Source organism: Spermophilus citellus, assembly GCF_964194105.1.
Source record: "Spermophilus citellus genome assembly, chromosome: 1".
Classification (NCBI taxonomy): domain Eukaryota; kingdom Metazoa; phylum Chordata; class Mammalia; order Rodentia; family Sciuridae; genus Spermophilus; species Spermophilus citellus.
Window position 1 is genome coordinate 43,479,792 of NC_138182.1, and position 25,813 is coordinate 43,505,604.

The following is a 25,813-nucleotide window of genomic DNA, read 5'->3' on the forward strand; positions in this document are numbered from 1 at the left end:
ATCCCCTTGTCCTCTGATGGCCCCGGGATCATCTCCTGTTCTGAACACCGCCAGCCTGGGGAGCTCTTGCGCCATTCTTGGGAGAAGAAATGGATCCAAGTGAGGAATCCAGAGCACCCGGAGGCCACCTCAGCCAGGAGAGATGGCTTCCCAGGCCCATGGGTGAGCGGGGTCCAGACACAGAGGGGGCCAAGCGGCTCAGCAACTCAAGTGCTGACTTCCGAGGTAACCGGAGAGCCCCGAAGCCGCGGTGGGTGGGAGTCCTGCCTTCCCACCTCAGCCCTTGGGTTCTTTCTGTGGTAGAGAAGGAGCCGGTGGGTCCTAGTGACAGAGCCGTAATGGAAACCCTGGGTGACACCTTCCATAGGAACAATAAATGCTGGCCACACCCTGGGACAGTCCACAAAAGTCTATTCAACACCTAATAATGTAAGACACAAAGACGACTGTTTACAAGAAATTTGTTCTGAGTTAAAAAGAAAATGGACTTGGGCACACACCTTCTGTGTCAAGCTGGAGACACCTGGATGGCACTTGGGTGAACTCAAAGGGTGGTGATGAGGAGCCGTAGATGGTTTAAAAAAGAATCCAACCCTTCAAGGTGAAGGTCCTGAGAAAAGTCCAGATGGAGGCCATCTTCTCCTGATGGGGAGACAGCGCTGTTTCTGACTGTTCCTCCGCAAAGTCAGAATCTCGAAGGGCAGTCAGGGAAGGGGAGAGGCCACCTATTCTTGCATTTTTTCTTTCCTGGGGAAGGGGGACGGGACACCTTGTGAGTGGCCCGGCTCCGGGGTAGAGGTGGCTCAGCTCTGATGAGTCACACACTCAGCCATTCATGCCCAGATCTTGAATTGCAGCTTTGCTAGGAGCCACAAGCAAATAATATGATGCATGGCACTTTGGGTTGTAAGGTGACGCCAGCTAGCCACTGAGATGATATGATTATGTTAAGATTTGCATTCATATGGAAATTGGACTCCTGCTGTTCACCTTGGCCTGCTACGGGACTCCTGTTACGGGACTCCTGGAGAGTTCCCATTGGTTGGGGAAGGATAGTAGGAGGGAATTCCGGGGGAGGTCGCCCCCCCCCCTTCTGGTAGACGCGCGTGGGTGGACCGGGTTTGGCTTGCCGGCGAGTATGGAGTATTGGCAGCTTTTTCAAAAATAAAGTTTTGTTCCTGCTTGAGTGGCTCGTGATTCTGTGCCTAGCCAGACTGAGGCACAGCTTTTTGTCTTTCTGAAAAGACAAAAACCAATTATGGATAGCTAGGCCGAACTGGACATAAAAACACCCAACACAAAGAAACAAAACCAAGCCAAAAGAATTTCCCCTGAATTTTGTGTTTTTAATCACTACCACGGTATCCATTCCCCATCTCCCTTCCTCTTTTTCTTTTTTTCTTTTGTATTGAACCCAGGGGTGCTTTACCACTCAGCTATGTCCCTAGTCCTTTGACTTTTTAATGAGACAGGGCTTCACTAAGTTGCTGAGGCTGAGCCTCGAACTTGAGATCCTCCTGCCTCAGCCTCCAGCGTCTCTGGGATCGCAGGCCTGTGCCCCCACACCAGCCTCTTCACCTGTTTTTGCCAGCTGCTCTCCCCTTACCAAGGTGTCCTTCTTGTGCCCACCCCCCTCCACGGAGTGTCACTATCAGGCAAGTCTGATGTTATAGCCACTGTGACCCACTTTCTCTTCCCCAAGAAAAGGCATTTCCTAAGAAGCCTGGGACCCCTCTGAGTCAACTCTGACCAGAAGCTTCCGACATAGTGAGTGCTCGGGAGATGTTGCCTGGGATTCTGAAGGTGCACTGAACTAGGCCTTGAGTATTCAACTGATGGCAGATAAGATCGAGATCAGAACTTTCTTCCTTCTCTATCTCAGTCTCCACGACCCAACTCCCAACACTCCATGGAAGTCCCAGGGACCCCGGCCCCAATGTCCCCTGCTCTGCACCTTCCTGGGCCTCCCGCCAGCCGCCTGCTCTCCTCGTGGGCCAGCAGCAGCCCTGATCTGAGCCCCTCCCTCTCTCCACCTGTCTCACCCCGTGGCTCTGGATGGGCTCTGGGCCAAGCCCGAACTCAGGGCTTCCAAAATCCAAGACGTTTGTTAATGATAGTCATTATATGGCTACCTTTGTAAATTAAAAAAATTGTCTGTTCTTTTTAGATAGACACAACAGTAGAGTGTGTTTTGACATATTCCACATGGAATATAACAACAACTAAATGTTTTTTTAGTTGTTGATGGACCTTTATTTTTTATTTATTTATATGTGGTGCTGAGGATCAAACCCAGTGCAAGCGCTCTTCCACTGAGCCACAACCCCAGCCACAGGATCTCATTCTTGTGGTTGTACCTGACGTCGCGTTTCACCGGTGGTGTATTCATATATGAACATAGGAAAGCTATGTCTCATTCTTTACTATTCCTATCCTTTCCCCTTCCCTTCATCCCCCTATGTCTAATCCAATGAACTTTTATGAGTCTCCAATTCCATCCATTTACCAGCAAGTGCCATAATTTCATTCTTCTTTATGGCTGAGTAATATTCCATTGGGTATAGAGCTACCTTTTATTGAGGATCTGCTATGTGCCAGATGTCATGTGAGATGCATTTAAAGCATGTTATGTACCTACCAGCCTCAAGCTAGAAGAGTCATTCCCTTTACTAAATCATTGGTTTAAAAAATATTGGAGGAACAGGACAATGGGAGAACAGAGACAACAGAGATCCTGTTAACAGGATCATTTCAGAGAGTTAACACTACAAAGAAGCAAAATGGTGATGATGCAGTGAGTGGTGCTTTAAATAGCAAGACCTAGACACCTCTCCAAGGGGGTGACATTAGTGCCAGCACCTGAAGGATATCAAGAGACTGGTGACGTAAACGGCGTTTGTGCACAGGGCCAGCATGGGCAAGGGCCCTGGGGACAGCATGCGCCTGTCACATTATTGAGTTATCTGCAGATCTGCTTTCTCTGCTGGAATCTGAGCAATGTCCTGGTTCCCTTCCACCCATGGCTCCAGGAAGGTCGGCCTGTCCTTGCTGATGACTGGGCTTCCCCCTGCAGCCTCCTCCTGGCCCAGCTGGGACCCCCGTCATTGCCCAGGAGCCTCTCTATCCCATCCCCGCGTGACCCACTCTGGTGGCTCCAGCAGCTTCACCTCGTATGTGGTGCTCCTGGTTGGCTTTGCCACGTGTAACCTGAGTCTGGCACTTCCTGCTGCTGGTCAGGCTCAGCTGAGGTCATCCGTCCACACACCTCCCAAGCCTCGGCCCTCGCCAGGCCCTGGCTGAGCTTAGGCCTGAGGCCGAGCAGGAGCCGGTCGTCCTCGTGGGAGGCTTGAGCACCTGGTGTTCGTGAACTCGCGCTTTAGAAAGCTCCTTCCAGCAATCATATGAATCATCCGCTGAAGGACAACCAGCCAGGACACAGGGAAGCCATGACGTGTGTGAACCTGGACACGGGTCAGGCTTCTGCAGGGCTGATGCCTCACGGTTCTCCTGGAAACAACACTTGGGTCTTCACTGATGACCTCCTTGTCCTACACTGGTTCCATGTGGTTGCATGAGATTGATCCCATCTCTAGGATTGAAGGCCATGTGATAGACCCTGCCTAATCAACTCCAAACAGTCCTGAATTTATTTGTTTGTTTTATTTACCAAAAGAAAGAAACAAAGAAAACAGGAAATGATTGTCTTTCTTCCGGAGTTCTTGAGAGGATAGGATGTACTACTGGTGCTCTGGCAGCCATATTGCTACCATGAAGAAAGAGCCTGTGCACAGATAAAACCCCCATACAGAGTATATCAGCCATATAAGATAGGAAGTGCCACGATGTTGTCCTCGATCGAGCTGGACACCCATGACTCAGATGAACAAGAAATTTCCTTTTTTACTTTTTTGAAACCAGTTTGAAATGGGGTTCTATTACTTGGAGCCCTACACCCTAATCTTAAATGATATAAATTAAGAAGCTGAGAAGCATTTACATTACTTGCCCAAGGTCCCACAGGTAGCAGGGAATAGCATTTAAACCCAGGAAGCCTACTCCCAGGGTCTTACGTCTGCGTTACCTCTAAGACTAAGGTAGGAATGGAGATGAGTAGATGAGTTGAGAGATGTTGGGCAGTGGAACTATGGCACCTGAAGACAGGCTGACTATGGTAAATAAAGGGGAATGACTTATGTGACAGGGGGATGATGGAGTCACAGAGAAAGAAAATACCAAACGGAGAATGTATTCAGAGGGTGGAGAAGAATTGGGGGTGATGAGTTGTTTCTGGATGTTTTGAATCTGAAGTGCCTGTGGGTCACACAAATAGAGTTGCTAGGATCGCTAGAGAGCAGAGAGTTCTGGGCTAAGCCAGGCAGGATGGCTCAAGTCTGTAACCTTAGCAACTTGGGAGGCTGAGGCAGGAGGATCACAAGTTTAAGGCCAACCTGGGCAATTTAGCAAGACACTGTTTCAAAATAAAAAGTAAAACAGGCTGGCGGTGTAGCTCAGTTGTACCGCAACCTTGGGTTCAAGCCCCAGTGTTGAAAAAATTGAAAAATCCAGGTTAAACTTGTTCAGTTCTTCAACTGATATTCTTTGAAGTCCTGGAGTGGGTTATAGGGATTTGTGGGAGAACCCAACAGTCAAGGAAAATTTTGGGTCTCATGGAGGTTACATTTAAGACTGAGTCATTCAGTGCAAGTAATCTTTGAAGCCATATGGGTGAACGAACGAGGTTTCCTAGGGATTGCATATAGGGTAAGTGTATTAGCTTTTCATTGCTGTTACAAAATACCTGACAAAAACGACTTAGAAGAGGAAAGGTTCATTTTATTTTGGCTCACCATTTCAGACGATTCAGTTCATGGTTGACCAGCTCCATTGTTCTGCGCCTGAGGCGAGGCAGAAGGGGACGGCCGAGGAAGCTTTCAGCTCATGATGGCTGGGAAGAAGATGTAGAACCTTCTAGGTCCCACCTCAATTAGGTCCTACCTCCCAGTGGTCCCTTCAGCCTCAACGGATTAATCTCCTGATGAGGTCGGAGCCCTTATGACTCAATCCCTTCCCCAAAGCTCCACCTCTGCATGCATGGGACTTCCTGGGACATTCCAGATCCAACCATAACATGAAAGGGTAACTTACTTCTGCATCACAGTTTCCTCATCTGTAACCGCCCCACAGGGTAGTTGTTGAGATGAAAGGAATTGTTACACGTAAAACACTTGGAACAACCCTCAGGAATAATGGTGAGCACAAGGTGTCTGGGCGAAGCCAGGCAGGGTGGTGCAAGCCTGTCATCCTGGAGATTCTGGATACTGAGGCAGAAGGATGGCGAGTTCAAGGTCAGCTTAGTGGGCAATTTAGTGAGACTCTGTCTCAAAACAAAATATAAAAGGGGCTGGGGATGTAGCTCAGTAACAGAGAGCTCTTGGGTTCAATCCCCAGTACTCCCCCCCCAAAAAAAAAATCTGGGTTAAATTCATTCGGTCTTTCAACCAATATTCTTTGAAGTCCTGCGTAGGCCATAGGGATTGTGGGAGAACTGAGGAGGGCAGCCACGGTGCGGTGCTGTGCGGGTGCTGATGATGTCGATAAGGAAGACCCTGGGAAGGGCGGGGAAACTGGAACAGAGAGTGTCAGCATCCAGTTAACCTGTCCCCTGGAAAGAGGCTGTGTGCATCACAAAGGTAAAGGTTATGCCTGGGGCAGGACACGAGGCTTCCCTACAGAAGAACTCCAAGTCACTTTGGTAGGACTTCTCCTCTCAGGAGGGGAGCTTCAAACCCCTCACCTGCACTCACAGGCTTGGAGCATGGCCAGAGTGCTAGGGACATGCTTCCAAAGAGTACCGCACAGAAAAGGGACAAAAGTGACCTTTATGGGGAGCCATCTGGCACCTCCCTCCAGCGAGTGGTCAGGTCAACATCGACAGTGGAAAGGGATGTTGATGGCAGGCGCCTCCACGTGGGTGATGAAAGCCGCCCTTCAGCTCTGGGCTCTGCCTCCCCAGACCACTGTCCAGCCCGTCCTGAGAAAGCACCGCACAATCCCAGGGAGGCACAGTCCACCCAGCACCTGCTCAGGACACCTCACAGCCCAGAGGAGACAAGGAGATGAGGGGACCCAGCAGCGTGGGCTCCTGGATTAGACCCCGACCTCAGTGGGAGGGAACTGGTGAAACCCAAATAAAGACCGGGGTCCAGTTAACAATACTGTACCAACATGGGCATCTTGCTTTTGATAGATGCATATGCTAATGTAAGATTGACAGCTCGGGAAACTAGGCGAGGAGTAGAAGGGAACTTCTGGTGTATCTTTGCAACTTTTCTAGGGACATACCATTGTAAAATAAAAGGTTATTTTTTAAATTAAAAATGCTCCCATCAATAAAAATATCTATTAGCAAGTATCTTTGTATATTAAAAATTATGTGTTCTTTTAGCCCTTTGAATTATATGTAATTATGTTACTATAAACACTATGAATTAGAATTAATGCCTTTAGGTTCACACAGTCTAACAGCTATATTTTTTTAATATTTATTTTTTTAGTTGTAGTTGAACACAATACCTCTATTTTATTTATTTATTTTTATGTGGTGCTGAGGACCGACCCCAGGGGCTCCCATGTACTAGGCGAGCACTAGTACTACCGCTGAGCCACAATTCCAGCCCCTAACAATCTACATTTTTGATAGTGTGTTTTTTTCTTTCTCTTTCTTTTCTTTTTTATTTCTTACATACATGACAATAGTGGAATGCATTACATTCATAAGTATCCATTCACAGCACAATTTTTCGTAACTCTGTATATAAAGTATGTTCACGCCAAACTATGCCATTATACATGAGCGCTCTCTTTTTTTTCATTACAATTCTTAATGCACCTTTATACCACAATTTATCATACCTCTGTTTGTATATAAGGTATGTTGACACCACATTCACATCTTCATCTCTTTCTTCAATGGGCTGCCCACAGGCCTATGAGGTCAGGGGCTTGTCTGTCACCCTGCCCCACCTCTCTACTGCTTGAAGCCAGGGCCCCATCCTCTGCACTGCGTCTTGGCTGCCTGGGGCTCCCAAATATTAAAATGAAGCCTGGGTATATTTTTACTGAGCAGCCAATGATATTCTAGATCATTTGCATATCAATGCTACCTTCTCTCTATCCATCGGTTTTATGGAGGATTTTGGACTACATTCCAAGGGCAACAGGAAGGTTTTGGAGGGCTTCAGTAAGGCAGATGTATAATCAGCAGAGTGTGAAACGGTAAGAAAGGGGCAACTTTAGGGGGGTTATTGTCTGGCATAGACAAGAAATGGCAGCAACTTAAACCAGGAGCTGACGTCTGGATGGGAACTTATGATACCACGAGGGCTGGTAATCATGATGGTCATAAAGTTTATAGAACCCTTTGGAGTTTACAGTGTAGATGCATTTAAGTTCTTTGCCAATTAATGTTTACAACTCTAGGCAGAATTTCCATTTTGTAAATGGGAAAATCTGGAGTCATAGGAAATTAAGTGAACTGCTCATGCTACTTAGCCTTGGAAGTATTTGGATTCCAAATTCAAGGTGCATTCCAGCACCCAGCTACTACAAGATTACGGGTGAGATATATGGTAACTATTTGGTCCTTTACCCTGTGGGTTAATGGTTTTCCAAATTAATATATTTACAAGCTTTAAAATACAAATCCATGGGCCCTGCCCTAGGAGATTCTAACTCAGTGATTCTGAAGGGGCCTGGAGTTGGGAGATATAAGGAAATAAAAATATCTATTAGCAAGACCACACCTTGAAAATCAATAGTGCTAAGGACCTTTGCTTGTGTTATGGTTGGGGTGTGAAATGTGTATCTGGTGAGCAGAGTCTCTCTCTGCTTCCTGATTATCATGTGAGCCGCTTCCCCCCAACCACACTCTTCCGCCATGTTGTTCTGCCTCACCTTGAGCCCTAAGGAATGGAGACTGTTATCTATGGATTGAGACCTCTGAAACCACAAGCCCCCCCAAATGAACCTTTTCTCTTCTAAAATTGTTCCAGTCCAATCTTTTAGTCAGCAAAAAAAAGCTGACTAAAATACTTGTTTTCCCAGTTCCCATGCACAGGTAATACTTCAGTCTTCCTTAGGGAATTGTTGTCCCAGTGCATGTTATAATGACTTAAAAATGAACACAGACTGTTCAAACCTATTATTAAGGCAGCTATCTTCTCCAGAGCAGTGGGTGGAATGCTTATGGACTCTCTAAATCCGTATGTTGAAGTCCTAACCCTCAACGTGATGGTACTGGGATGGGGGGCCCTTGGTGCCATAGTTTTTTGGCAGTGCTGGTGATCAAACCAATGGCCTTGTGCAAGCTAGGCAAGCACTCTACCACCAAGCCACATCCCCTGCCCAGGAGGTGGGGCCCTTGAGAGGTGATGAATGGAATTTCAGTTGTTATAAAAGAGACCCCAGAAAACCAGCTGGCCCCTTCCACCAGGTGAGAGCATAGCTTGAAAGGGTCGTCCATGAACCAGGAAGCGGACCCTCACCAGACACCAAATCTGCTGGTACCTTGATCCTGGACTTCCAGCCTCCAGAATTGGGAGAAGTAAGTTTCTATTGCTGACAAGCCACCCAAAGCCTGGTATTTTATTATAGTAACACAAGGGGACAGTCACAGTTAGCAAAGTTTGCTTTCAAACTATTTTTGCTATTTAATAACTACCTTGTCTCCTTTCCTCCTTCTCAGTGGACGCCTCTCCTGTGACCACTGTCCACACGTCCAAGCCTGTCCCTGTGGCTTCCCGGTAGCAGGCTTCTAAGCCGCAGTGCAGACCACAGCCACGAGTTCTCTGTAGCTCCTGGTCCAGCAGCGCCTGCCACACAGCTGTCTCTTCCCAGCAGAAACCTCAGTCTGTGCCTGGGTTTTTGCAGAGCTGAAGAAGGTACAGGAGAGGCTGGTTTGGGTGTTTTTCCATCTTGAAGCACTCCGTCAAACTGCCGGTTAGGACTTCCTTGTGTTAAGAAAAGAACTCAATTGTCCATAATCACTCCCTGTTTTATTTGGCCGGAATGATGGATTTTCTTTCTATTTTGTTTAGCTTTTTGGCACATCTAACATCAGATGTACTTCTTTATGTAATTGCATTCTATTAACCGCTCTATTTGAAGGTTGCTTAAGCTATGTAGCTTTGCTATTTATGAATTTTATCTACTTTTTAATCACTACCAGAAAATAAATACCTGGGCACTTGTAATTGAAGTTACAAAAGACAGGCCTCAGCTAATGGGGTCTAGGCACTTTGAAGAGCAAAACTACAGTGCCCCATCAATGTTTTATTCTCACGCCTTGTCTTGGCCTCTGCTGGCCCACCTTCAAGTTCCTGTCTCTCTGTTTTCCACAGGAACATTTTCTTGGAGGACAGAATCAGGTGGAAAAGAAGAGTACAAAAAAAAAAAAAAAAAGAAGAGTACATATTTCCCTCCACAGAGCCTTGACTTCTCAAAGTCCCTTCTAGAGGCATGGCAGCTACAGAGGAGCTTGCTTCCACTTGAGAGAAGTCCTGGACCACCTCAGGCAGTCTCTTCCAGCCCCAGGGGCCATGGCTCGGTCTCTACATCAGTGGTGGGGTCTCCAATGTCTGAAGCTGTGAATGTACCCTGGGAGCCTGCTATGGACCAGCCGCTGCAGAACTGCTTCCCATACTTAGTTACAGACATGGCTTTCTTCCAAACAGATAGGGCTACGCCGCCATTCATCAACCATTGGTGGTTGGTACCCTCTAGGACCCCTCAGCCTCAGGAAGCACATACCCCACAACCTAGGCTTGGCAGTTTTTCCTGACATCAAAGATCACATGTGGTCCCTTCTGGTTAGCTACGTCCATTGCTGCAGGTACCTGGAAATTGTTTCTATGGGACACAATCAGCTGATACAGTCCCACCATCTTACCTCCCCTCAACCTTGGATTTGTCCCAAGAAATTCCAAAGTATTCTCCTCTTCTGATTCCAAAGTATTCTCCTCTTCTGGAAAGCCTCTGAGGTTCAGGGAGTATTTCAGCTCTTTATTAGGGTTCCCCATCTTAAAGGGTGGGATTGAACAGGTCATTTTACCTCTTTGTCTCTAAGGGGTTGGCCATGGGACATATATTCTGCTTCTTTATAGCAATTTGGCCAGGAGAAGTAGAAAACTTTGTGTCTTTGAAAACAGTGTGGTAACTTTGGACTCTTTTGAGTTTCCTCCTGATTCTGCTTGTGGGGTGGAGGAGTAGCACCCCTCCATGGGCATTGTCTATAAATAATCCCCTGGTGTTAGGGGGCCTGGACCACCTTCTAAGAAAGATGACATGTTCATCTGCTTTCATAACCTTTTTAAGACAGTGAGTTGGTGGGGAAAGGCTGGCTTCTAAGGAGGACAACTTGGCATCATGACCACGCACAGGCTTGGTGGACTTGGGTCTAAACTTCCAACAGGTTTAATCCAAGAGGTGAAGACGTGGGAGAGGTAGGGTCTCTGGACAGAGGGACAGAGACCACAAAATAGTGGATTACAACATAGGGGTGGAGGCTGTCTGGACCATCAGGGTGGAAGCAGGACCCTTCACGGTAGCTGAAGGAGCAGTACAATGACAAGTTCCTGCCCTCCAGAAAAAAAGAGAGTATTCTGGCAAGGAGGAGGCAGATGGTCAGGCCCCAAGCCAGGCAGCTGTGGTTTGGGGCAGGGTTCCAGGGCCAGCAGGGAGTGGAGTCCAAATGGGAGCTGAGCAGGCGCCCAGTCATATGCCAGTCTTGGCCCATGGGATGGGTTTAGACAGAAACATCCTGGGGCAGGACATCTGGGTGCCAAAGAGCTTTCTCCAGGCCTCTGGGTTGCAGCCTTAGGGTCTTGGCCTTAGCAAGACTGACCATTCCTCCTTTCCCCCCGTGGGGGCAAGGGCCCTAGATTATAAGACAACCAAACTTGTGTAGGATCAGCTCGGCAACCTAGGAGGGCAGAGGAGTTGTGGGATTACCTTCCCCACATCTTTCCTACCAGATCCCGACTCTTCCTCATGATAGGCAGCCATTGCTACACACTGAAACAGACGAGGTCGTGCAGTCTGCAGGAAGTTGCAATTGAAATCTGTGAAATACATATACAAGAAGAGACTGTAGATGGCAGACAGATTTATATGTACCTCCAAATAGACGAGGCATACTCACGCATAAGCATAGGTCTTATATACATAGTAGATGAATTTCTAAAAAGTTGCACGTAAATTCTATTTTTGTAAATGATCCTTTTTTGAAATTTGCCAAGGCAACATCTCCTGATGGATCTGTATGTTCTCTTTAATTAAAGAGGGGATATATGCGTGTTTTTTGTTTTTTGTACTAGGGATTGAACCCATGGGATATAGCTCTATCACTGAGCTACATCCCATGGCTTCTTATTTTTTATTTTCAAGACAAGATCATGCTAAGTTACTGAGGGTCCAAGTTGCTGAGGCTGGCCTCAAACTTACAATCCTCCTGCCTCAGCCTCCTGTGTCACTGGGATTACACCACCATACCTGGAAAACATTCTGTAGCCTAACTTGTTTTTTCTTTCTTATCTAATTGTACAAGCTCAGAGCTAAACTTTCTTAGTTTGTCTTCTAATATGGTTGTTTTCTTTTTTTTTTTTTTCAATCCATGTTGTTACTTGTCTTCTGTCTGTAAGTCCATGAGGTAACAACTTTATGGATATTTATCACATGGAATTTTCAATGATTTCAGTGGTATCATGGTATCACTTGGAAGAATAATGTATAAGCAATAAATAAATGAGTCAAATTTTCTAGAACCTTTAAAAGTTTGGAAAGTTGGCCACGTGATATGTGACTGGGTTCTAGGGAGCCAGAGGACTTCTGTTGTAATGAACAGTGTGTCATTGTGAAAGTCACCTGGTAAGTCTTGAGCGCAGTGCCAGACCTCTACGGTGGTTGGGGGTGACACTGGGTGTGCTCCTGGGAGGGATTTGATCTGAAGTACCTCCTTGTCGCAGGGGACTTCTGGCCTCCCAAGGCAGGCTGGCTGTGCCAGTGTCTCCCTTGGCACCTCGTCTCTCAGCCACACTCGCAAACACACCTAGGAATGCTGGCCGCATCCTCCCTGGGCGGTTCGGACAATGGCTTTGCAGTCCTGTTTCTGACCCGCTTGGTCAACACGGCGCCTTGACTCAAAGATATCAGGGCAGAGAAAGGGCCGCTGTGTCCCCAGGCCCATTCCTCAGGGCGGGGCAGGGAGAAAGGCAACTCGATCTGCCCCTTCCCCCTCTGGGGAGAAGCTCAGGCTGCAATCTCCCCTTTCTACCCAGAGCCAGCCTGAGGCACTGGCTGGTCTGGAAGGACTGACTTGGTTTCTTATGCTGGCATCTCCCTCCCCTGTCTTCCTCCTCTCTGTGTTCCTGGAGATAATTTGCGGAGGCCGGAATGTGTATTGGGAAACCGTCCACCAGAACTCCGCATGGCCTGGAGCAGATGTGCGGCTCTGCTTTGTTGGGGCTGGCCAGCTGGGCTGGCGTCTAGGATTCCTGCTGACCTGCTGGGCTAAGGGGTGAGTGTGGCCCCAGGAGACCCCAGAGATGAGCAAGATGCTCCAGGCAGAAGCCACTGGTGCAGAGAGAATGGCATTGAGATCCCCGGTCAGCTGGAGAGGAAGAAGGAATGGACAATAGACAGCTCCCCTCTGAAGCAGCTCCTCAGGCCTCATGTCATAGAACAGAAAGGAAGGTTCTAGAAACGACCGGAAGTGGTTTTCAAATAAGTGGAGGAGTACCATGGGCAAAAGAATTGGGCTGATTTTGTGAGATTTTAGAGCGTCACAACTGAGAACTGCAAACACAGGTTAGAATTGGGTTCAAAATAAGGAAGAACTTAAAGTTATTCAAAAATATCTTGAGGCCATGGACGGATGGATGGATAAACAAAACATGGTATAGATCCACAATGGAATATTATGCAGCTTGAAACAAGAAGAAAAATTTTTCTTTTCTTTTTTTTTTGATACAGAGGATTGAACCCAGGGACACTTAACCACTGAGCTACGTCCCCAGCCATTTTTTGTATTTTATTTAGAGATGGGGTCTTGCTGAGTTGCTTGGGACCTCTCTAAGTTGCTGAGGCTGGCTAATGATCCTCCTGCCTCAGCCTCCCGAGCTGCTGGGATTCCAGGCGTGCACCACGGCGACTGGCCAGGAAGGAAATTCTGACACAGGCTCCAACGTGGGTGAAACTTGATGGAGTCTAAGTGAAATAAGACGGTCGAAAAGGACAAATACTGTATGATCCCACTGACAGGGGATGCAGAAAGTAACCAGAACAGTGAAATTCACAGAGACGGAAGGCTATGAGGACAATTAGAAAAGAGAGGCAGGAAGGCAGGGAGGCCAGCTCCTGGGAAAGGAGAGCCATCCCAGTGAGTGAGGCAGCCTCTTCTGCCTTCCACTGTCAGGCGTGTGTGAGGGGCCCTAGTGGCAGGGACTCCTTAGCTTGGGAGGCTGCGTGGTGTAGCTAGAAGCTCTGAGACGTTGAAGAAAGGGTGTTTATTCCACCCCAGCAGCCTCACTTTCCACATCAGTAAAATGGCAACAATCCCTTTGCAGAGAAGGGAGTTCTGTGTGAAAGTTTATTCTTATTATTGTCCCTATTATTATTATTATTATTATTATTATTATTATTACTGGTCTTATTTTTATTGGTACTAGGGATTGAACCTAGGTGCACTTAACAACTGAGCATCATCCCGCCCTTTTGTTTTTATAGTTTTTATTTTGAAACAGGTTCTCGCTGAGTTGCTTAGGGCCTTGTAAGTTGCTGAGGCTATCCTTGAATTTGCAATCCTCCTGTCTCAGCCTCCACAGTAGCTGATAGTACAGATGTGCACCACCATGCCCAGCCAATAATATTATTTTTTAAAAGTCTACTTTGAAAAAATTTTTTAAATTGTTGATTAACCTTTATTTTATTTATATGCAGTACTGAGACTCAAACCCAGTGCCTCACACAGGCTAGGCAAGTGCTTTAGCATTGAGCTACAACTCCAGCCCCTAAAATTCTTCTTTTAAAGCATACCTTAGCATGATTTGTCTATCAGTGATGTGGTTCTTGCCAAACCCATTTTGCAACCTGGAAAGGGAGTTGTTATTGCAAAATACATTATCCTTGTACTGCAATGACACCTCAGTAAAACCCTGCACTCTTTTGGACATCCTGGAGTGTTTTATGAATGGTGGGGTGATTTCTTCTTGGTGCAGATTTGTGGAGATGTCCTGAGGGCCCATCAGTAGCAGAGCTGAGACTTGGCCTCTTGACTCAGGAGACCCTTGGCAACACTATCTTAATCAGAGAACTTTCTGGAAATGGTCCAAGGGGTATCTTACCAGTGTTCTGCCAAAAGGACAACTGGGAGAGGGACGCCCAAGTCAACCAGGTGGGATGATGAAGGCAGCAAGGGTTTTCCTCAGGAGTGTATGAGCACTTGAACGCTGTGGTGTTGTCTTTTCCCCATCTCCACCTGCCTCTCATTGCCCAAGGCAGAAACGAGAAGCTGAAATAACAGAGGCAACTTCCATTGAGATGAAAGCCACAGAAACACTGTGGATGTGTAACTGCCACTCTGCCTGGTCCACAGCAGCTTGGGGCCTCGGAAGGTTGTGATCCAAGGGCTCAGAGTTGGAGATTGGGGTCTGTGTTCAAGTCAGCAAGAAGTGGCTCTGCCATTCTCCCACTGCCACAGAGGTACAGCGTGCACTGCCTGGAAGTGATAGGAGTCCACAGGTTGGGGCAGGATCTACCTGGGTGCCCATCCCCTGAGGCTCAGGTCACCTACTGGTCGCCTCCCTGCAGATGGGGGTGCCTGCAGGCTGTGGGAGAAGGCGGCTGCTGTAAGACTCCAGTTATCCTTCCATGCACCTAGCCATTTTCCTTGTATTTCACACACATCTTGGTGTTCAAGGTTAAAAGTTTGCCTAAACCTACAGGTGACGGAAACCCAGTTGGGACAAATTTAAACATACACGGGAAATTACAGATTCTCACAAATTCTAAAATTAAATCTAGGCAGTGAATCTCAGAGGCCAAGTCATATTATCATAATACTTTGCACTCTCTTTTTGTCTCCATGTTTCCAATATTGCCTTTACTCTCTACTCTGTAGCAACGATACCCACCAAGATGAATTTTTGCAACTGAGAAATAAAGTATAGATATTTCTAATCATTTAAATTTAATGATTTTTTAATCATTCCAGGAAGATCTTGGGGAGATTCTGTCCATCCTTAAAACAACTACTCTGATTTCCTAACCCAAATCATGTGCCCAATTCTTGAGTCAAAGGATGTGTCAACCACACCCAAATCATTGTCTAAGAACAAGGGAAAATGATCATGAGCAGACAAAAGCCATCTTTTGACATCCTGGTATGTGTTCATGTTTATTCTTACCAGGCTTATGCCATATGTAAGTCTAGTTTTTGTATGATATCATATAGTTGTTGCTGCCTATTCACAGATTACTATGAGAGAAGTAAAATACACATGCCCCTGATTTTATATATAGAGAGATAGAAGGTAGAAAAGAAAGATTAAATATAAGCGCTAAAGTATACAGAAGTGGACGAAATGTTCACATTTCATTGGTGGTAAAAAGCAAAGTGATAAACAAGTAAAAATGTTTTGGAACGTATTGAATTTTTTTTCCAAGTTTTTTTTTTTTTTTTCAATCACAAGCATTCATTGTAGGAGATCAAGAGATTTCTGCTTCCAGCCATGATGAAGTAACAGAGAATAGATTTCTCCTCCTCCCTTAAACAACTATAAAAATGGGCAAAATAAATGAAATAATACTTCTCATGTATTGGGTGACAAGCCTCACAGCACTTTGATCTGAGAAGAGGGAGGAAAAAAAAATGAGGCAAGTCTTACAATTGTCCCAGATTGCTGCTGGAGGCAATTTCCAGCCTGCTTGCAAGAGGTAAACATGGAGTTCTGCAGTCTCCTGGAGATGAGGAGCTAGAGATTCAAACCAAGGGAGGTCAAAACCACTAGACCTATGAGTCAAATCACTAGAAAGGGGGGTGGGGAGCTGGAGAGAGAGGGAGGGAGCAAGGAAGAGAGAGAGAGCACATTCCAGAGCTCTGCAGAGGGATCACTTTGAAGCTTTAGCTGAGTACTGACCTATGTACACACACACACAAACACACACACACACACACACACACACACACACAGAGAAACTCTCTGAGGGGAAAGAATCACTTTCAAAAGCAAAAGGATTAACAATTCCTGAAACCTACACAGAACTAGGAATAGAATGGTTTATGTTCCCATAGCTAAAGTAGAAAGATATCCTAAAGCCCTTAGAGGGCAAAGTCTTCTTATTTAGTTTTAATAGTAGGACTAGATAAGTCTAGACAATAGGCAGCTCTGAACTCACCACAACAAAAATTAAAATCAAGCTTTGAAAGATCCAATGGATCCCAAATAACAATTCTGTTCCAGAATTGCTCAATATTATTTAAAAGAATACAACAAAATCCAGCAATTAACAGTGTAGAATCACAACATCAGGTATTCAGTCAAAAATCACCAGGGATGGGGCTGGGGTTAGGGCTCAGTGGTAGTGCACTTGCCTGGCATGTGTGAGGAACTGGATTCGATTATCAGCACCACATATAAATAAATAAATGTCTATCAGCAACTAAACAAAAAATTTTTTAAAAATCACTGGGTATGCAAAGAAACAGAAAACCACTACTCACAATAAGGATTAAAAATGATTAATTGTGAAGCAGACCCAGAAGTTATAGAAATGATGAATTTGCAGATAAGAACATTATTAAATCGTCAATGTAATATATGCTGCTGAATTATAAGAAAGTAAAGAAAAAAATAAAGAGTTGCACTGGCTGGAGAATAATGTGGTAGAGCTGAGAGGGTGAGGAGGCTGCGTCTGGCTTCCGCTCTCACAGCCATTGCAGCACCTTGAGCTCCATGGAGACAGCGCCCGGGTAAGTGAGAGCCGAACGGGCAGTGGGCAACTCTGGGCCTCGCTGAGGAAAAGCAACTAAACATGGGCAAAGGAGATCCTAAGAAGTCGAGAGGCAAAATGTCATCATATGCATTCTTTGTGCAAACTTACCAGGAGGAGCACAAAGAAGAAGCATCCAGATGCTTCAGTCAACTTCTCAGAGTTTTCTAAGAAGTGCTCAGAGAGGTGGAAGACCATGTCTGCTAAAGAGAAAGGAAAATTAGAAGATATGGCAAAGGCGGGCAAGGCCCGTTATGAAAGAGAAATGAAAACCTCTATCCCTCCTAAAGGGGAAACAAAACCAATATACCCAAAAGGCTTCCTTCAACCTTCTTCTTGTTCTGAGCATACTGTTCTGAGTATCACCCCAAAATCAAAGGAGAACATCCTGGCTTATCCACTGGTGATGGAGCACCAATGGGAAAGAAACTGGGAGAGAGGTGGCATCACACTGCCGCAGATGACAAGCAGCCTATGAAAAGAAAGTGCTAAGCTGAAGGAAAAGTAAGAAAAGGGGTACTGCCTATGAGCTAGAGGAAAACACAATGCAACAAAAAAGGGAGTTGTCAAGGCTTAAAAAAGCAAGAAAAAGAAGGAAGAGGAGGAAGAAGAGGATGATGATGAATAAGTTGGTTCTAGCACAGATTCCCCCCCCCCCCGTCTCTAAAGCATTTAACACCCCTGTACACAACTCACTCCTTTTAAAGAAAAAAAATTAAAATGTAAGGCTGCGTAAGATTTGTTTTTTAGCTGTACAGTATTTTTTTTTTTTTTTTGGTGGGGGGGTATTAGTTAACACTCTACTGAATGTGTCTTTAGACAAGCCTGTCCTGGTGGTATTTTCAATAGCCACTAGCCTTGCCTGGTATGGTATGGGGGTTGTAAATCGGCATGGAAATTTAAATCAGGTTTTTGTGAGTGCACAGCACCAATTCGTTATATACGGGGATGGTAGTTTTTTCAACTTCAGTTGTCTCTGATGCAGTTTATATGAAATAATTTATATTAATATCATTCTGTAATTGCAAAAAAAAAGTTGCAGCTGTTTTGCTGACATTCTGAATGCTTCTAAGTAAATACAATTTTTAAAAATTTAGTATTGTAGTCCCTTTCACAGGTCTAAAATTTCCTTCTTGGGGGGAAGCTAGTCTTGCTTCTGCCCATTTGAGAGCCCATGAATTGTTACAGTGTTTATCTTACCAAACAGTTAGATGGTAAAAACTTTTTGTCTACCCACCCTGCATATCATCATGGGGGTAATAAAAGTTAAATCGAGGACATTTTCTTCCATCACTGAAACTCCAAAACTTTGCTCAGTTGATAGCAAATTTCACATAGCCCACTTACACTTACCAAGTGAAGAGCAGTCGATTCTATTCACAGCATGGGATCATTAGAATCAAGCAATCTGAAAGTCTGTCCTTGAAGGACTAATAGAGAAGTATGTTCTGATCTTTACTTGAGGACTCTACAGTCTTAACTCCCATTACCATGTAATGGCAGTTATATTTTGCAGTTACCACATTAAAGGAGAGCTGGCAATGCATCCCCAAAAGAGTGATTTAGAATACAAGACTGGCACATTAAATTTTTTGTTGAAATTAGTCCCAGCTAAGGTTCTGAAAGTGCTGGCTATAAATGCCTTTTCCCATTTATCTAAATATGGACTGCTCAGGAAACTTGAGACTCCATTGAAAGTATTTTTACTTAATTGGGCCAGCTTTTAAAATTACAAGGCCAAGTTTGCAGTAAGGTATACTTTCTTTCTTTCTTTTTTTTATATTTTATTTTTTAGTTGTAGTTGGACACAATACCTCATTTTATTTATTTATTTATTTATTTATTTATTTATATTTTTTTGGGTTTTTTTTTGCTTTTTTAAAAATTTTTTTATTTTTTTTATTGGTTGTTCACAACATTACAAAGCTCTTGACATATCATATTTCATACATTAGATTGAAGTGGGTTATGAACCCCCAATTTTACCCCAAATGCAGATTGCAGAATCACGTCGGTTACACATCCACAATTTTACATAATGCCCTATTAGTAATTGTTGTATTCTGCTACCTTTCCTATCCCCTACTATCCCCCCTCCCCTCCCCTCCCATCTTCTCTCTCTACCCCATCTACTGTAATTCATTTCTCTCCTTGTTTATTTTCCCATTCCCCTCACAACCTCTTATATGTAATTTTGTATAGCAATGAGGGTCTCCCTTCATTTCCATGCAATTTCCCTTTTCTCTCCCTTTCCCTCCCATCTCATGTCTCTGTTTAATGTTAACCTTTTCTTCCTTCTCTTCCTCCCTGCTCTGTTCATAGTTGCTCTCATTATATCAAAGAAGACATTTGGTATTTGTTTTTTAGGGATTGGCTAGCTTCACTAAGCATAATCTGCTCTAGTGCCATCCATTTCCCTGCAAATTCTATGATTTTGTCATTTTTTATTGCTGCATAGTACTCCATTGTGTATAGATGCCACATTTTTTTTATCCATTCATCTATTGAAGGGCATCTGGGTTGGTTCCACAGTCTAGCTATTGTGAATTGTGCTGCTATGAACATCGATGTGGCAGTATCCCTGTAGCATGCTCTTTTAAGGTCTTCAGGGAATAGTCCGAGAAGGGCAATAGCAGGGTCAAATGGTGGTTCCATTCCCAGCTTTCCCAGGAATCTCCATACTGCTTTCCAAATTGGCCACACCAATTTGCAGTCCCACCAGCAATGTACAAGTGTACCCTTTTCTCCACATCCTCGCCAGCACTTGTTGTTGTTTGACTTCATATCCAATCTTACTGGAGTGAGATGGTATCTTAGGGTGGTTTTGATTTGCATTTCTCTGACTGCTAGAGATGGTGAGCATTTTTTCATGTACTTGTTGATTGATTGTATATCCTCCTCTGAGAAGTGTCTGTTCAGGTCCTTGGCCCATTTGTTGATTGGGTTATTTGTTATCTTATTTTCTAATTTTTTGAGTTCTTTGTATACTCTGGATATTAGGGCTCTATCTGAAGTGTGAGGAGTAAAAATTTGTTCCCAGGATGTAGGCTCCCTATTTACCTCTCTTATTGTTTCTCTTGCTGAGAACAAACTTTTAAGTTTAATTAAGTCCCATTTGTTGACTCTTGTTATTAACTCTTGTGCTATGGGTGTCCTATTAAGGAATTTGGAGCCTGACCCCACAATATGTAGATCGGAGCCAACTTTTTCTTCTATCAGACGCAGAGTCTCTGATTTGATATCAAGCTCCTTGATCCATTTTGAGTTAACTTTTGTGCATGGCGAGAGAAAGGGATTCAGTTTCATTTTGTTGCATATGGATTTCCAGTTTTCCCAACACCATTTGTTGAAGATGCTATCCTTTCTCCATTGCATGCTTTTAGCCCCTTTATCAAATATAAGATAGTTGTAAATTTGTGGATTAGTCTCTGTGTCCTCTATTCTATACCATTGGTCCACCCGCCTGTTTTGGTACCAGTACCATGCTGTTTTTGTCACTATTGCTCTATAATATAGTTTGAAATCTGGTATTGCTATACCGCCTGATTCACACTTCCTGCTTAGAATTGCATTTGCTATTCTGGGTCTTTTATTTTTCCATATGAATTTCATGATTGCTTTATCTATTTCTACAAGAAATGCCGTTGGGATTTTGATTGGCATTGCATTAAACCTATATAGAACTTTTGGTAATATCGCCATTTTGATAATGTTAGTTCTGCCTATCCATGAACAGGGTATATTTTTCCATCTTCTAAGATCTTCTTCTACTTCTCTCTTTAGGGTTCTGTAGTTTTCATTGTATAAATCTTTCACCTCTTTTGTTAGGTTGATTCCCAAGTATTTTATTTTTTTTTTGAGGATATTGTGAATGGAGTGTTTTTCCTCATTTCCATTTCAGAAGTTTTGTCACTGATATACAGAAATGCCTTTGATTTATGCGTGTTGATTTTATATCCTGCCACGTTGCTGAATTCATTTATTAGTTCTAGTAGTTTCTTTGTAGACCCTTTTGGGTCTTCTAGGTATAGAATCATGTCATCTGCAAATAGTGATAATTTAAGTTCTTCTTTTCCAATTTTTATGCCTTTAATTTCTTTCGTCTGTCTAATTGCTCTGGCCAGTGTTTCGAGAACTATATTGAATAGAAGTGGTGATAGAGGGCATCCCTGTCTTGTTCTGGATTTTAGAGGGAATGCCTTCAACTTTTGTCCATTCAGAATGATGCTAGCCTGAGGCTTAGCATAGATAGCTTTTACAATGTCAAGGTAAGTTCCTGTTATCCCTAGTTTTTCTAATGTTTTGAACATAAAGGGATGCTGTACTTTGTCGAATGCTTTCTCTGCATCTATCGAGATGATCATATGGTTCTTATCTTTAAGTCTGTTGATGTGGTGAATAACATTTATTGATTTCCGTATATTGAGCCATCCTTTCATCACATTATTTATTTATTTTTATGTGGTTCAAGGATCAAACCCAGGATCTCACACATATTAGGCAAGTGCTCTACTGCTAAGCCACAATCCCAGCCCCATATATTTTCCTATATTGTGGTTTGCCCCTTTATAAATCAAAATAGACAAGAAGAAAAAACTTTGCATTTCTACCAATCATCAAACTTTTTGATCTTTTTTTTTTCTTTTTCTTTTTTTTAAATTTTAACAAAATCCAAACTCATTCATTAGAGTCATCTTTATCTGCTTAGCAGTTTAGGGAACAGTCTGACAATTTTGTGGTTTTTGAGATTATCATTCTCTTAAAGTGCCAGTGTTTTAAAATAGTGTTCTTGTAATTTTACACACTTTTGTGATGAAGGGCTGTTTTGTTAAATAATTTTGACTTGGATTCTTTCCATTTGCATTTGTTTATGTAATTTCAGGAGGAATACTGAATATCTGAGTCCTGGATGATACTAATAAACTCATACTTGCAGGAAAAAAAATAAGTAAAGGAAAACGTGAACTTGGTTAGAAGATAAATTGATGACATAAAAAAGACCCAGATAAAACAAAGATGAAAAATACTGTATTTGAAGTGCATAATATTGAATGGGATAAATAACTAATCAAGTATCACAGAAGAAAACATAAGTGACATTGAAGGCAGAGAAACTATCTCTTTGAATCAGAGATAGAAAAAAGACTGAAAAAAATTAACAGAGCATTAGTAACTTGTGGATTTCACATGTATAACCTAAGCATACTACATGTGTATAATTAAAGGACCAAGAAATGGTATGAGAAAGAGAGAAAATATATAAAGAAATAATAAGTAAAACTGTTCCAACTTTGGTGAAAACTACGAACTAACGGATTCAAGGAACTCAACAAACACTAAGCAGAATAAACGTTAAGAAAAGCATACCAAGGAGCTGGATATTATAGGTGTGGTCCACCTGTATATAATCCCAGCTATTTGGGAGGCTGAGGCAGGAGGATTACAAGTTCAAGTGCACCCTGGGGAACTTAGCAAGACCGTGTTTCAAAATACAATTTTAAAAAGGGCTGGAGATGTAGCTCAGTGGGAAAGCATTGCTGGGTTCAATCTCTAGTACCACACACAACCCTGAGTCTTCCCCACAAAAAGAAGAAAGGCAGAGAGATAAATATACCAGGACACACCATAAATAAATTGTTGAAAACCAATGTTAAAAGGAAATTTATATAAAAACAGCCTGAGGAAAAGAGACACCTTACATATGTAGGAACAACAACAACAGGACAGCAGATTTCCAACATACAAAAACAAACAAACAAACAAACAACAACAAAAAAAAACTACATAACCCAGAAGACAATGGAGCTACATCTTTATTTATTTATTTATTTATTTATAGAATTTTAATATTTATTGTTTAGTTTTCGGCGGACACAACATCTTTGTTGGTATGTGGTGCTGAGGATCGAACCCGGGCCGCACGCATGCCAGGCGAGCACGCTACTGCTTGAGCCACATCCCCAGCCCGAGCTACATCTTTAAAGTAATGAAAGAAAAATTGTCACTCTAGAATTTTATATCCAGCTAAAATGTTTCAAAAATAGAAATGAAATTAAAACTTTTCAAATAAACAAAAGCTGAAAGAAGTTATCACTAGCAGTCTGTACCCACAAGAAATATTAATAAAAAAATTTCAGGCAAGCTGCTACACAAGAAAATTATCTATACAAATGAGTGAACGGTTCCATAGATAGCAAACATATGAATAATTTCTTTAAAAGATGATTGATCATTTTAAGCAAAAATAAACACAGTGTATTGTAGGGTTTTTTGTTTGTTTGTTTTTATTTTGCAGTACTTGGATTTCTGGGAATTTAACCCATAGACATTTTACCACTAAGCTACATCCCCAGCCCCTTTTATTTTTTATTTTGAGACAGGATCTTGCTGAGTTGCCAAAATTGGCCTTGAACTTGCAATCTTCCTGCCTCAGCCTCTGAGTCACTGGGATTACCACTCCCTGCTTCACGACATATGTTGAAGCAAATGCATCACAATAGTTGCAAAGGCAAGAAAGAAATAGAAGTGTATTGTTGTAAAATTATTATACTGTAAAGTGGAATAAGATTATTTGAAGTAAGATTGTTATGAGCTAATATGTATATTATGTACAATACAAAGAAATATTATGAAATGTATTACATGATCAAATCTTGTTAAAACAAACTCTGATGTGCTATTCCAATGACTGTATCCATCTCAAATTTGTGTCTTTTATTCTGGCCTTAAATAGTTATAATGGCATTTGTAATTTCAAAATTTAACCTTTTTTGTGGTTCAACATCTGTTCCTCTTTTATTAAACAATGCCAAATAACAGCAGAGGAAGTATTTTCAGCACCATGCTGGTCTCACCCAGCTAAATTTGGTACTGTGGAATTTGTTGGTGAGGACTAACGATGTGAGAATTCCTATGCTTGAAGTAATGCTGGCTTTGAGCCATTTCTATTTAAATGATGGATTTGGAACAAATTATGTTTACAAACGGATTCTGCCATTTACAAACAGTACTACTTTCTGTGAGGGAAATATGTGAGGTCTGTGACATGGAGATCCCCTACGTGGCATAGCAAAGGAAAGAGCATGTACTTCCTCCGTGCCCTTCCATGTTCATTTCGGAATGAACACGATTTTTGGAAGCCACATTGGAAATTTTGCTTGCTTAATGAATAGCCATTCTTGTCAGATGAGTAGAAGGGATACTGACTTCATTATCTTTCTATCACATCTCCCTTTTCAAGGTTAAAGGGGAGCAAACTTGCAACCATTAGCTTCAAGCAAGATCTGTTACATGGGTAAGTGGGGAGAGATAATTTGATAACGGGATAACAGGTTAAATGGTAACAGATGACATGGGTACATGGTAAGATACATGGTCAATGGGTACATCTAGATAGAGACCTGGACAATATGGATTCATGGTAAAGTGCCAGTAGGGAACTCAAGAGATACAAAGAATGTCCCACTTCTGCCATTTGCTAAATCTACAGCAAGACCATTTAATTCCCTGGACTTTACTTTCTGCACTGGACCATCATGTGCTTTCCTAAGTGAAGTACATATCACTGGTAGGATGTCACATGTTTTTTTTCTTTTTAAAATGTAGTAATGTACTTTAGAAAAACTCCCTATATCCAACCATCATCTCATTAATACTATTCATTAGGATGAATTAAAAATATAAAAGCAAGTCACCATAGAAACAATTATGTAAATAACAGTCCAGACAATATTAAGATAGGAGAAAACAGGCTGGGAATGTAGCCCAGTGATAGAGAGCTTGCCTAGCATGTATAAGGTCCTGGGTTCAATACTGAAAAGAAAAATGGGAAAAGAGATTTTTTTAAAAGCATACATATTCAATATCACATAATAGTACAAATAGAAAGAGAGAAACAATCATGGCAACAAAATTTTTAGAACAAGTCATCAGAAGGACACAGGATAACTTACCCAGAACATTCAAGAAAGCTGAATCCTAAGCCACAGTAGGTGAAGCTGAAGAGCACCTTGATTTGCACCCAGAAACTCTGAATGGCCTGGGAATTTGCAGCACTTGTTACATCTAGAAGTAGAAGAGGGACAGTGAAATTGAACACAGAACAACTGCGGCTGAAAGTCTGCTTACAGAGGAGTAGGGCACCCTCTGCCACTCCACTCAGCCAGAAACCTGCCTCCTCACCAGCTGGTAAGACACTCCAGGATAGAATTCTTCCAGAAGATAAAACTGTTGGCTACTAAGGGTGTGAAGGTAGAGAGAAGATTTATGCAATAAGGAAAGTTTGTAGACATATTAGTGATAAATATATGAAAAAAAATCTTATCAAGCCATTATACTATTAGTAACTCTACAGAGAATTGTCCAAAGGACACAAGTAGCCATATAGGAAAAGTAATTGCAGTTTTCTAAATGGCTCAGATGTCAATGAGTGTATATCATTAATGCAATGTCAATTAAATGTTGACTTTCCCAAATGTCTATGATGGAAGAATGGGGCAAGATGGGAAATGGGGGTGAGAGTGGGAGTTGGGTAGGGAATATTGAAATTAAGCTAACTCTGACTCTTCTGTAGTAGGAAGTCAATAGATGATGCCATTTTTAAAAAATCAAATAGAAATATCAGGACTCGTTTTTAAAAATGAAAAACCAGAGGTAAACATGAAAATAATAATTTAGAAACATTGAAAGTGATAACTTCAAAGGAATGAAGGACAGCTTTTATTTTTTTGTAACAAATATTTTAGAATTATTTGACCCAACTATCAGCAAT

At 42.8% G+C, this 25,813-nt stretch overlaps 1 long non-coding RNA gene and 1 pseudogene across 2 annotated transcripts; one reads left to right on the forward strand and one right to left on the reverse strand.

The window, feature by feature from the left end:
- Positions 1 to 3,454: 3,454 nt before the first annotated feature.
- On the reverse strand, positions 3,455 to 25,202 carry LOC308645071. The gene is made up of 4 exons (XR_014021143.1): positions 24,996 to 25,202; positions 14,417 to 14,563; positions 5,146 to 11,143; positions 3,455 to 4,945 (listed from the first exon to the last, which is right to left on the reverse strand). It is a non-coding gene; the product is annotated as an uncharacterized lncRNA (long non-coding RNA).
- Positions 14,577 to 17,733, forward strand: LOC308645068 (high mobility group protein B1-like; annotated as a pseudogene). Its single transcript has one exon. The product of its transcript is annotated as a high mobility group protein B1-like (transcript).
- Positions 25,203 to 25,813: the final 611 nt, after the last annotated feature.